General features: G+C 37.4%; 1 long non-coding RNA gene across 1 annotated transcript; it reads right to left on the minus strand.

Moving 5' to 3' along the window:
- Window positions 1–4,794: 4,794 nt before the first annotated feature.
- LOC145765167 (uncharacterized) lies at window positions 4,795–8,060 on the minus strand. The gene is made up of 3 exons (XR_014288548.1): window positions 7,753–8,060; window positions 7,123–7,332; window positions 4,795–6,772 (listed from the first exon to the last, which is right to left on the minus strand). It is a non-coding gene; the product is annotated as an uncharacterized LOC145765167 (long non-coding RNA).
- Window positions 8,061–11,127: the final 3,067 nt, after the last annotated feature.

The raw sequence follows: 11,127 nt of genomic DNA on the forward strand, positions 1-11,127 counted from the left end.
AAATGATTTAATGTCTTCTTGTCCTGACTGGTCTGACTTGTTAAACCCTCTGGCAGATGTCTTGGCTAGATTTCGGCTTAAAAGATTTGGTTTCATGGCTGATGTGAACAAATACTTTTTTCACATTTTGGACTCTTCAATACGTAAGCCCAATTTTATTGAACTGCTTACGTACACAGGCAGTGCCGTTCGGATCGTGAACAAACGCCCTTTGGTACCTTTGAGTGATGACCCTAGGGATTTTACTGTCATCACCCCTGCCTCACTTTTGACCTCATACTTAGACCCATAGGCTACTGTGCTGTTGGGAAACCACATGATCGTGACCAATTAAGAAGGAATTATCAGTTCAATTTGTCACTTTCTCAGCAGTTTTGGAGTAAATGGATCGATTTTTACTTGCCAGGTCTTCAGGGCCGGAAAAAATGGCTAAAAATGGCCGAGAATTTGGAGTCTGGTCAACTTGTAGTGGTAGGTTCTCTCCAAGACATTGGTAAACGTGGGAAGTATCAACTTGGGAGGGTGCATGAGGTAGTTCCATAAATTAGGAAAGGGAAGCCTGTGGTTCGTAGAGCTAAAGTTGCCGTCTGCAACTATGATGAGAGTACAGGGAAAGTGAAAGTAGACTACGTGTTGAGGGATATTTCGTGCCTCGCCCCCGTAAAGAACACCTAAGTGTTAGGGTTTGAGCCTGGTTTTGTTTGCGGTGGCCGACACTTGTCTGAGCCCAGAACAGTCGGTTATTATCGTAACCATTGTACATAGCGTCATTTTAGCGTGTACCTATGGTACCAATTTCATGTATCGTCGTGTATTATTCTTATTGTTGTTCATTCTTTGCATGCTCTTTGTATTTACGTATTAACTTAAACGTGAGTGATTCAAACAATTTGTGTATCGTGTGTTTTTATTCATTGGCTCAAAGTTGTCCTTAAATTCTTTGTTTTTAGTTATGCCATGTCAGACTGTCATAACTAGGGGCCGCTATGCTACGGACAATTTTCACCAAATCAAACGTCATATAAAACCGTTATGGTCTACTTAACCTAGCTGGCATCTTACGTCATGGAAATTGCTAGAAAATGTCCAAATATTGCACCATTGTTCGTAACACCTGATGAAAAATTGCATCATCGACTTACAACACCTGTTTGAATTGCGTGACAAAGTCTTTCATTATTGCGTCACAGTTACTGTCTACGTGAGTTTGAGATATCGCAAATTATTCTAGTCATTCGTAAAATGGTTGCTTGAAAGTTGGAGGCATATTTAACTGTTTGCTTAGTGCTTGCCAGCTGGATAAAATTTCCGTCTTTTATCCAAGTAATCTATTCTGTATAGTGACAAGTTATAGTGGTGTACCGTGTTGCATCCCATTTTCGACAGCCAGGTGGCTAATTTTACAGAAATACAAACTTGAATAGACGTTTCAAAGGAGTGTTTCTTTTTCGGTCATTACATACAGACGAACGGATTCGGGAATCTTATGTTACAATTTTCCCACGAAGAGATTATGGTTTACCGCTGTGACCAACGTGTTACTCAATGCAACAAACAGTGTACCAGCCTCATTTTTAATCACCTACGCAGGTAGGCCTACACTGTTTGTTGCATTGAGTAAGTCTTGTAATAACTCCAAATGTGTGTATTTTTTTACCATACTTTTGATATGAAAGCGATTCAGCATTAAATAATCTTTTTAATGAGGTTTAAAAGATCATTTTTAGACAATTTCGAATTTTTGGCCTATGTGAGCTGCTGCCATTATGGAAAAATGGCCAAAACTCACTATTCCCAAAGGGGAATCATGGAGCTCTTTTTTGGTGACTCCACATCACCAATGGAACCACCTGGCAAAGTTTCAGCTTAATTTTATTTTTTTCTGGGTTTGACCATATTTTTAAGTTCAGCGTCTGGACTAAATCCTTCGTCTGTATGCAATGACAGAAAAAAACTCTTTTCTGAAAAAGTCTTTTCACAAATTGTATTTCAGTGAAGAATAGCCACAGGCTGTTAAAAAATATAGCAACACGGTCATCGGCCGCACAAGACAACAGTCGACAGCAGTGGCCGATTGGTTAGCGCGTTGGGCTCGCAGTCGAGAGCCAGCATGTTCGACTCCAGCCACCCGCACTTCTGACGTCACAATTTGTTGTTGCGGTAAACTTCTTCCCTTGGGAATAGACTTCAAACACAATGTATAAATTCCCTTTGTAACTGCAACGATATATATACTTGTCGCTTTGCCTTGAAAATCAGAATTGATGCATGAAGTTATTGCATTACTAATGTTTGAAGTTAACATAATTTATGGTACTTTATCTTTCATAGTTTGATGAAGTTAAGTTCTAAGTAGAGCAGGTGAAGGTTCTGAATAATGATTATATTACTGCTTACTTAATTTTTACAAAATTAACCTCATTGTGTTTCTATTTGAATAAGGGTATCGCAATCAATGTTTTTAAATCTCTCTCTTTCTATTCCTATCTATATCTCATTCTTTGAAACTGATGCTTCTGCGCTTAGGCTATGACAACAATAATATACTGCTTGCGTAACTTGCGGAGTGTTACGTCACCGAAAAGGCAGCAATCGTTAGTTCATTGTGGAGAAGGGTCGAAGAGAGCATTTGAAGTGAGCGTGGGTACCTTCTCATAGAATCACGTAGGACTGACGCCTACAATACCAGTGCCATGGAAATAATCCTTGGCTGTAGCAGAGCTAGTGTAATAATCAATATTATCAACATCTCCAGTAGTGAACAGCCCCTGGCGCAGCTTGGGTGGGCAAACAACTTCTTCCATGTTGAAGCGCTGGCAGACGCAATTGGCAATGTCTGCTGTGAGCTGTAGTAATCTATCATACGAAACACACATCCCTAGGCCGAAGAGTGTGTCGATCAGTCGTCTGCTCCTGGTCACAGCGTGAACCTTGAGGGTCAGGTAGAGTGGGAATTGGGTTTCTCTCTCGCGGTTGTGGCGTACTGAGGTCGACTCTATGCAGCATGCATGCTTCACTCTGTTGAACACCAGTAGCTGCGATAGTGTAAGCGCAGCAGTTGTGTTGGCCAACTGAGTCTGCTGCTTGATGTTCGCCCCATCGAGGATTATGTTAACCAGAGAAAGGAGGGATGGTGTCACAGAATTTATCTGATTATCGTGGCACCCAGCTGTTGGTTACCGTGGCACCCAGCTGCTCTAATCTGGTCTTGTACAGGTTAGCCATGTGGTAGAGTTTGAATACAGGGGCATTGTCCTCATTTTCATGCATGTCCTCCAAGAACACTACCAGCTCAGCAAAGGCTATGCCATGCAATCGATCATCGTTCTCGTCCTTGAGTGATGCTGATTGCTGGTCTGATTTTGTTGTATAATGCACGGAGACAGTTGCGATGGTATTTTGCCTCGATGACAATCAGGTCTCCTGCAGGCAGCTTGTACGTGTAACATACCCATATTATCAGCCACATCACAATTTGATGGATTGTTGTTTGGCAAAGATTATAGCCTACGTGATTCATTATATCAAAGTATTTTAGTGTTTCTTAACCAAGTAGTAATGTCCTGAAAACAAGAACCTATTGATGAATTGGAAATGCGTGCGAAGCGTGGCCAGAAGACTGCACAAACAATTATTGTTTTATCCCCAGATCACCTATCGGAGTTCCGCAATTAAGGATATTGTGTGTGAATTTTTAGGTCATTCTTTATACGTCGGAACTTTTGTAAAGATATCGGACTCACTCATAAATCACTCGAATGCGGGGTTCACACTGAGCTTGTCTAGCATTTAGCATATAGCGGGTGGGCGTGTTTCGGCTTTATGATTTGCGCTGACATGTTCACATTGGTTTCTATAGAAATAAGACGTTAAGCGTGTGGAAGCCATTGAGTGAGTAAGCTTGTTCATATATCCGTTGACAAACTTTCAAAGTTATAACAAAACCCGACATTGCATTTAAATCCGCTCTGATGCTTCGTCAACAAGAAAACTTGGTATTTTTTTTTTGAAAAGTAGCCTATGCAAGACTACTTGCAAATAACAATGAAGTTTTTCTTCTGGCATAGACCTAGGCTACTTTAAAAAAAGTTTGTTTATTGTTCTTTAGCCTACAAGTAGGTCTACTTCACTTCCTGGCTGATTAACCAACAAAACAAACTGAAGACGGTAGCCTACGGTATTTTTAATAAATTTTTCACAAAACATTTAGATGGTTGGTGCACCCATATTTCAAAGAAGGGATGACCTGGGTCCTGGGAGAACAAAATCTTGTGACATAATGGAGGAATGCTTCCATCGTTACCGTAGTTTAGAATGAGTAGTAGTAGGTACCTTAGATGATCTGCTTTCTTGACAAAACGTGTCAGCTCCACTTTGTCGCTTCTACCCTTTTTTGGACCTCTGCTATGTTTGCCATATATTAACTTATATGGTCAGAATAAAAACAAATTGCAAGCGCAGGTTACTTTTATTTCAGCGATGTTGGAAAATACAATTGGTTGTAATTCAAGTGGCCCATTTGTGAAATTCCATTTGGAATCTTGTGTTAACTTCCCCGCTTCTATTACAACTTTTATGGTTTGCCCTTAACCAAGACAGTCTTGCCTTAACATATCTCCGCATCACAACTGTCCAAAAAGTACAGACTGTGGCTGACATCAGATGCTCTGCAAACATCAACAGTCATATAAGACTGGCAATATAGGCTACAGCTACACGCGTCGGGCTCTTAATTCTTTGCTCTAAAAACTACCAAACCAAGCACGGATGTACCAAAGCAAGCAACTACGGTGTACCAGTATATTGTAATAAGGCTTCGAAGTTGAGGAAAACGAAAATTGACGATAACTACAACGTAAAAAAACGAAAAATCAAGCCGCAGATAGTGTAGCTACATTCGTATCTACAATGGGCAAATAGGCCTAGCATAAGGCTTAGGCATATGATGAAACCAAGACCTAAACATACACTGCAATATTGAATCCTTTGAAAAAAAACCTACACCAATCATCTTAAACTTACCCTACTCTAACGACTAGAAAGATTCATAATAATGATAAGTGATATCAATCATACCAGTGGCAGTAAACGTTCTAAAGTTTCTAAACACTGATTGAACCAAGTAACACAACGAACGATTACTATAGCAAGAAATAAGCTAATCTGGTATAAGCATGAAAATGACGGTACAGTGCATATATGTAAGTCCACAGATCATTGCGAATGCACAGTCCATACATTTGCAGACAATAAGCACTTTTATCAGCCACACATATCAAAGTAAACTAGATATACAAATTCAAATAATTGCAAACAATATACAGAACAATATATGTACTGTAACCAGGGCTGTGGAGTCGGAGGAATTTTGGCGTGTCCGGAATGGAGTAATTTAAAAGGCTCACTCCGACTTGATACAAAATAACAAAAAACAAAATTTTTGTTTAGACTCTTTTTAAAAGAATACAATTTCTTGTTCGCGGTATTTGGGTCTAAAACTTCACCCGAAAATAGAAGTGCTTGTTTTTGTTAAATTTGTAAAAGTCGCTGTATCAATTTCGATCATAACTTTGATGAAATTAAATTTTACAAAAATGGAAAACGATAAAAATTATAAAAAAAAATGGAAACTCTGAAGCCGGAGTTGGCTAGTTATAAAACGAGAAGTCGCATATTTTTCGCAAGACTCCACAGCCCTCCCAGACAGCCACTTTATCTGGTCCAAATCTTTACCAGATTGGGTACGATTTTGGCCAAATAGAGTGGCTGTCTGGGTTGCATATAACAGCTTCTTTACGGTGTTCAAATAATCTCAAATGAACTGAATAACGTCAGTGCAAACCATATTGTCTAAGCCAAGGCTTACTTCAAATTACTACAATACATACAATACAATTTTAGTGCCAAACTCCCCTCCAATCTTTTATCACTTTTCAAACCAGTCACATTGCAATTTGCAACAAACTGATGGCAAGCAGGGTGATCATTTGATCAAGAAGAAAAACACAATTAATTTGATTTTCACGTGCGCTCACATATCGTGACAGATTATGTAGCGTTCTAAACTAGTCATTATAAGCTACTCGTAAACGATTAAAACAAAAAAGACGATATTTATGCAACAGTTACAAAGCATAAAAAGACATACAGTATGAGTAAAACAGAGTATGGTTAACAGTCGTTGAACATTTATAAAATAGCGATTTTCATTTGTTGGCAATGCAGCAAAGTGAGCGCATTTGCCGCAAAATATCCAGTTCATTAGACAAACAGTTACATGTATATTGTATACACACCTAAACACTTAACCGACCCAACAAAAAGAAATTTCTCAGGTTCAAGCGAGTGTGATTCAAGAAAGTTTGAAATGTTGAGAAAATAACAACCAAAAGATTTTTACAAATACAAACAATGCCATGTCTGGAGGCATAACCGATTAACCGACACAGTAGTTTAGAAGATATTTGTTTGAGACCATGTAAACTGGGGGAAGAGTAACAAATATCATCCGCAAACTTTATATGATTAACACAAATATTAAAAAATCAAACAAGACAAGTTAAATCACACTTATGTGCTTTTCTGTTGAATGGTGCACACATACTAAACACTGTGTGACATGCACATATCAGAGGCGTGTTTGTCTAATTCAAAGTTTGGCGTGGTTAATCAATTGACCAAACAATGCTTCTTCATCTGTATTGTATGTAGCGGTAGACAGTGCTGTCTGCATTGCTGACGAGTTTTCTTTTAACATGGAGAGCAAACATTCCTGAAAAAATATATAAGTTATGATGCAGGCCGCATAAAAAAGAACCACAGCAAAGTACTGAAGTTCCTTGATTTATGTCAAAAACCTTCAACACTTAAATAACAATATATATATAAATAACACGCTTGGTCGACCTGGGATGTAAACGTTTGTACAGTATATATATATTGAAAAGCAAGCATACATCTTACATACCTAATTTGAAGATATTTAATATTTTTAATATCAAGGACAAGGGACACAATTAGCTCGACATCTGTTATAGTTCTTACAATGCAATGCTTTTTCATGTCCTGATGTTACTTGCATTATCCGCTTATCAGACAAGACAAAAATTTTCTTTTTCTTACTTGTATTTTATTTCTGTGTGAACTTTTTGGTCTTTCTTAAATACCCCCAGCAGGACTCTCACATCATCACCTTGCATTTTCTGATTCTAGGTAATAATTACCCCTCAGTGAAGTCTTCAAAGAAATTTATGCTTTAAGACAGAAAGTCATTACAAATTTATGCTCTCACAGTCTCACTGAACTTGTCATCCGGGTCTTTCAATTCTACAGCTGCACATAAAATAAGCATTTGTAATTAACTTTTACTAATTTTAAGCATGAAATTTCTTAATTTTAGCAGATGAATCTCCACAATAATTAATATATTTAGTAACAAGAAGAGATTCTATTTGAATAAGGACATTCTGATGATCCTCCTTTAGGTGAAACAGGCTGTCAAGGGTTTAGATAGTAATAACTATATTTGATTTATATTTGGTAACATAACATGTATACATAAAGGAAAAGTTTTGTTTTGAAGGTAACCCACAGCTCGACCACAATCAGATTTTGCATTCATATAGCTCATGCGCTTGTACTTAAGAGTAATTGTCATTGCTATACATATATTCAGCTTCACAGTGACATTGTTGAGACAATGCTATACAGTCACTCACTAAGTGTAGGCTAACCACACTCTCTACTTCATACTTTGTGAAGATTCTTCCATTAAAAGCAAGAAATTGAAAGCATTTCCAACAAAGCTGTTGTGATCTTTCTTGTGCAAGTTTTGTGGAAAATATCCATTTAAAAGACTTATCTGCACAAGACTTACACAAACAACTTTTCGATTTCTGTAATTTTAGGTATGGTATTAATTATTTTCTTCATATCATCATTTTAGAAACTAAAATCCTCACTCACAACATAGTTGTAGTATCTGTGAGCTTACAGTAACAGTACTTATTCGAAGTGGTTATATGTAACCATGGATTACCATGGTTGCAATCAAAAAGCATTGTTTTGTAAAAAGTGTTGCCAAGGATAGGTTTAAGCTAAGAGTTTTGCCCAAGATTTCAAAATCTCATAAATCACAAGTTTTTGTCTTCAACTACTTTAAACTTTACTAAATTATGGAAAAAATTCTTATTTGGTAACACTAGTGCTGTAAACATAGCCACGCCTTTACTTCGTATTGCTAATTTCAATCCATGTGTTTATTCATCATCAACATCCCTGATCATCAAATACGTAAATAAAGCAACACAAAGTTTGTTTAGATAGCTCAGTTGCTACCCTGTAAATAAGCATTACGTACAGTCGTACACCTGAGATTAGTATGATGGCACAAAAGCAGTAAAACACACAGTGAAAAACCAAAACATTACAGTTTACAAAAATATGAACAACACATGTTTTCAAACTAGAACTAGATTTCTCTTCAGCTCACTGACATCAGCAACAGCAGAAACGTTTTTTTACCATTTCAGCAATGTTTTCCAACTACCGTAATTTGTTTTGTTATCAATCATTATTTAATATTTTTTAAGTCAGAATATAAATTAATAATAATTACCCGGATGGCCTATATCTTTTTTCATTTCTTTCCGTAGCTTTTTCTTCAACTTCTTAGTTCCTATCTTTGTACCTATTATGCTTTTCATAGTACAGAGCAGCAACATTTTAAGTTCTACCAGTTTTTATTTAATTGTATGTTTTTTTTAATTGAAGCAATGTTAACTGCAATATAAAAAAATTAATACCACTTGATCATGTACCATTGACATAGCCTAGTCCAGGGGTGCACAACCTTTTTGCTATTGCCGGCCGCATTCCGATTAATTCTATAAAGCACGGCCGCCAGTGAGTTTTAAATGATTTTTTTTTTCAATTTGCGTTATCTAAGAGAATAATTTATTCGTTAATATTTACAAAACTTATCATACTTAGGCTATACCTAATAGTACCATGAAATATCAAACATTTTGAAATAAATTTATTCAATAAAAGTCTGCGACATTGCAACTCCCTTGATTTTGCATACGAGCACCGGTTAAGACACCAGTCTCAGTTAGCCTGATTTGTTCGGTACTCGTTTTTGTAGGTACTTCATTCGTGAAAAGGCAGACTCACACTCTTCTTCAAATTTTCGACACAGATTTTCCTCGACTCGCCTTTCAATTTTGCATAATGGTGTGACATATGACGACAAAAATGCTGTTTTGCATTATTTCCTTTAACAGTTTTAACCACTTGACTGCATATTAGACACATCATAGTATGCGCTGCCGTCTCCATCATGAAATAACCCAACTCCCATTTGGAATTGAATACCCTTTTCTCCTCTGCTAGTGTTCTTTTTCTTTTTAAGGACATAATGCAATGTAGGCAGTGCCGGTCTTAGGGTATTTCGGGCCCTGTGCAGAATATGCTTTGTGGGCCCTAATGACAATGATCCAATTCAGTAGCGTAGCTAGGTATTTGAAAGGGGAGGGGGTTTTGACGGCGTGTTCGCCGAAGGTGACACCCAGCGTCTGGACTGGAATGCCTCAGAAATTTTTGAAAAATTACTTTGAATTAGGTGCATTCTGAGAGCATGTTCAACAAAAATTTGGGTATGAATATTACTGTAAAATGGTGCTTGCCTCACCCTCAGCACTTGCCTCACCCTAAAGCCGCAACTATGACTTCAAGGAATGGGCTACCGGTACCGCCACCGGTACTTGCTTGTGAATCGAATTGAATTTTTTTCCATTGGAAATGACAAAAATTACTGCATTTTTTGAGTAGCCTAAATTGCGGGGCCCCCTAATTTTGGGGCACTGTGCGATCGCACGATTTGCACACCCCAAAGACCGGCACTGAATGTAGGCTACCGTTACAATGAAATTAGGTTGAGGAAAAAGTTTTGTCTCAAAACGATTTTAACAATATAGCCTAGCCTACAAAAACTTATGATGAGAATGTTTTTCAAGTTTTAAAATTTGAAATATTATATATAATTACAAGCTACAAGGGTATCCAGTGGTTCTAGATATCCCTGTATAATATTTAAAATACATTTCATTTTTATTAATGAAATAATTTTTTTATTTCAAAAACAGGGCACGGCCGCCAACACATGCTTATTAAATTACGTGTTAACGGCCGCATAATTATTTATCGACGGCCGCATGCGGCCGTACGGTTGCAGGTTGAACACTTGGCCTAGTCTATGTCATGACTTAGGTTTGTTTGTTAAAGTACCATACTAAATTTTACTTTTAAATCATAGACCTAGCCTATATCGAATACCGGTACATTGTGTTATATCGGTACGGTACTGCCCTGTATTGTAGCAGGCCAAGTCAAATATAGCCACTCGGCCTTCATAGATTTAGGGCTAATAAAACAGCATAGCCTACAATACTGTAGCCTACATATTCTAATTCAGTATAATGCATCTAAACCTGAACTACGCTTTCATTTATTTGCCAATTATATACCGTATAAAGTTGTAAACTGTATTAGCCTTATTGATCTTTTTGCAATGAGGATGTTTGGAAAAATAAGGTTAACTTACGGTATCTTTGATTAGTTTTAAAACAAAAACAATCTGGTTTTTCTGTAAATTTGGAATTATTTGTCAACTATTTAGTCTCACTTAAGTATTCTAGTGAGATTTGATGATCTGACCCTGGTTTATGTTACAGCAATATTATAGGCCTAGTATTTTTTCCTAGGCTTTGATCTTTAAATGCCAGTATGTTAAATCAATTACATCTTGCTGCTGGCTAGAATTTGAACTGACTGCTGATAATAATGTGTTACAAAATATCTACAGAGCCAAAACTGCTGACAAACTATAGCCTAAGCGAGTACAATCAGCCGACCTCTTCCAAACCTCGACTCGAAAGTCGAACAGGTCGAGTTCTCATGTCAAGCGCGAAAGGGAAAAGTTGAAATAATTCAACTTCTGTTTTCACGCTTGAAATCGAGATCTCCAAACCGGTGGCGCGATTCGGTCACGCTTCACGCTCTCAGTGTGAACACTTTTTTTTCAGTGTGAACCATAGAAATAGAATAGAAGCCTCATAGAGCGCTTTA

This window comes from Aplidium turbinatum, chromosome 2 (genome assembly GCF_918807975.1).
Source record: "Aplidium turbinatum chromosome 2, kaAplTurb1.1, whole genome shotgun sequence".
NCBI lineage: Eukaryota > Metazoa > Chordata > Ascidiacea > Aplousobranchia > Polyclinidae > Aplidium > Aplidium turbinatum.